The sequence below is a fragment of the Limulus polyphemus genome, unplaced genomic scaffold, assembly GCF_000517525.1.
Source record: "Limulus polyphemus unplaced genomic scaffold, Limulus_polyphemus-2.1.2 Scaffold6123, whole genome shotgun sequence".
In the NCBI taxonomy this organism is placed as follows: Eukaryota; Metazoa; Arthropoda; class Merostomata; order Xiphosura; family Limulidae; genus Limulus; species Limulus polyphemus.
In genome coordinates this window covers 9879-12776 of record NW_013671733.1, presented here as the reverse complement: position 1 = coordinate 12776, position 2898 = coordinate 9879, and the positions used below count along the sequence as shown (strand labels likewise).

Genomic DNA, 2898 nt, shown 5'->3' with positions numbered 1-2898 from the left:
GTTTCGGAATTTTTGCAAGGGCCGTCCCTAATTTTGAACTTATAGGCTGTAAAGGAAAAAAAAAATAAGTCCGATAATTTCAAACCTTCCTTCAGATTTCTTTGCGTTTCAAAAGGGTTATTGAACGATTACGAATTTGTAGCGCTTATAAATAAAATGCAACACGGATCTCCAGCAATCGGTTTGAAATGATACAATTTAACAAGTTTTGGTACTGATCGAATCTCATTCTCCGATTATTGTGGCCCAGGTGGTTAGGACTCGCAATCTGAGGGTCTCAGGTTCGAATCCCCGTCCCACCAAACCATTTCAGTCGTGGGGGCGTTATAGTGACGATCAATCCCACTATTCGTTGGTAAAAGAGTAGCCCCAAGATTTGGCGGTGGGTGGTGATGACTAGCTACCTTCCCTCTAGTTTTTCACTGCTAAATTGGGGACGGCTGGCGCAGATAGCCTTCGTGTATGTTTGCGCGAAATTCAAAATAAACCAAACCAACCGATTATAGTATCGCTAGAGTCGGCGATGGGTGCTTTTGACTAGCTTTCTTCCATCTAGTTCAACATTAGAGATGACTCTGCTCAGATAACACTTGACCCCAGTTTGGCACCTAGTAAATATTAATCACATTTATTGTGATTGTGGTTTTTATATTTACGGCTAAGGCAGAAAATATTTCTTCATTTCGTTCCTATACACTTCCAGTAAATAACATCCGGGTGTTTTTTACATCATTTTCCATTGGGGGGGAATTACGGCTGAGGCAGAAAATATTTCTTCATTTCGTTCCTATACACTTCCAGTAGATAACATCCGGGTGTTTTTTACATCATTTTTTAAGCTCTTTTCATATGATCTTGTTTGAGGCAGATTAATATCCTAGCACTCTGTTTCTTTTACCCCCTCCCCCTCCAGTAGCTCAGCGGTAATTCTGAAGGCTTATGACACTAAGAAAGCGAGTTTCGATACCCGTGGTGGGCATAGCATATATAACCCACAGTGTTGCTTTGTAATTAACTAAACACAAACAAACTGTATCTTTTTTAAATTTTTGCACGACGTCTCAGTTTGTTAATATGTTCCTCTAAAAGAAAACAACAAACAATTTATAGTTTAAATTGTGAAAGCTCACTGAGCATTAGAAAGCAGTAAGCCTAAAACTTGTGTTAAAAATCATATAAACTGCAGACGTTTTTTCCCACAATCGTCTTAGTTCATATCGAATTCAATGTCAGAGGAGTGTAAAAATAGCATATCAAATCTTCTACAAGTGGTTACTCAAGACCTTTCGTCCAAAAACAGAACTAATCCAAAATGTACAAAGTCAAAAACAGATTTTGTATATTAAATTTTAAGCCTATTAGTTTATAATGCTTCAAAAGCTGTCGGTGTTTAAATCGTTACTTTTAAAGTGGTTGGTTGTTTGTAATTAAGCCCAATGCTACACAATGGGCTATCTGTGCTCTGCCACCACGGGTATCGAAACCTGGATTCTAGCGCTGTAAGTCCGCAGACATACCGCTGTGCCACTGGGGGCCTTTTTAAAGTGTTATGTTTCATATATATATATAAGTACATTTCAGAGAAACTTTTGTCTCTCATCGTCCAACACAAATGACGAGTTATGGTACTGTACGAAAGGCCTCTTTGGCAGGGATTTTCTTATTCAGAACTACGAAGCTCCAACGATAGCTACTCGTGTTATGAGAGTCGATAAGTCTTAAAACAGTAATTATGATCTGACCATAATGTTAGTTTAGTGTGTTTTTAGTAAGTAATAATGTTATATTCTGTTTGTTAGACAAAGATATGTATCTCAACATACCCTCCTCTACATTTGATACTATGCCACTCTGAAGATAACTCATTCTTGAACCACCATGCAAACCTGGTTCCGACATGAAGTCGTTCTTGTAGTCTTATTGTGACAATAATAAATAGATAAAATCAATATTTACAACAGACTTTAAACGAGATAAATAAGTTTCGTTGAAACTAAATACTATCATGATTATTTTATCCGGTTCGTACAAAGTTCAACAGGTAAGGTCACCAGGTGGTTGCTGTTAAACAAAATAAAACGATACAATCACTTTGATAATAATGAAAAAATAATTTACATACTCCTCGGGCAATTCTAAGATGGCGTTATGTCTGGCATCGATTGTTTGTAACCTTAAATCTTTTTTACTTTCTTCTGTTGATAATGTCATCAGGTTTTTCGAAACTTGAAAATTAAATTCAACAACTAAATTAGTAAATTTTTTACTTTCTCTGTTGTTAATGTCATCAAGTTTTCGAAACTTCAAAATTAAATTCAACAACTAAATTAGTAATTTTTTTTACTTTCTCCTGTTACTAATTTAGTTGTTGAATTTAATTTTCAAGTTTCGAAAACCTGATGACATTAACAACAGAAGAAAGTAAAAAAATTACTAATTTAATTGTTGAATTTAATTTTCAAGTTTGGAAAACCTGATGACATATTGAAAAACTGATCCCAAAATATAAAATCAATATGTAATTAGACGTTATTTAATATCTGCAGAGTTAGGCCTCTTCGTCATATATGGATTATTATTTTTTCTTTCTTCGCCGCATTTACAGTTTTGTTCTGCCACCTGTTGATTAAAAATAGAACAAACAATAATTTTAACTTGGATCTGACATTTAGTTTTTTAAGTTGTAACTTAAAAGTAGATAATATATATTTTTATAATTGTTATATATTTTAGCAAAATTAGCTTTCTTGATATAAAACGTCCATATATGAATACCATGTTTTCATCTTATTTATTTATTTATTTTAAATTATTTATATTCTTTCGACTAATGTCTTGTAAAATAATTATTCAGTACGCTTTTACTGAACAATGTGTTTAGGACTGCAACTTTTATAA

General features: G+C 33.9%; 1 protein-coding gene across 1 annotated transcript in view; it reads left to right on the top strand.

The window, feature by feature from the left end:
* The window catches only part of LOC106473378 (protein phosphatase PHLPP-like protein), a 17813-nt gene that overhangs the window by 5873 nt on the left and 9042 nt on the right, over nt 1-2898 (top strand). The gene's annotated exons all lie outside the window — the stretch shown is intronic.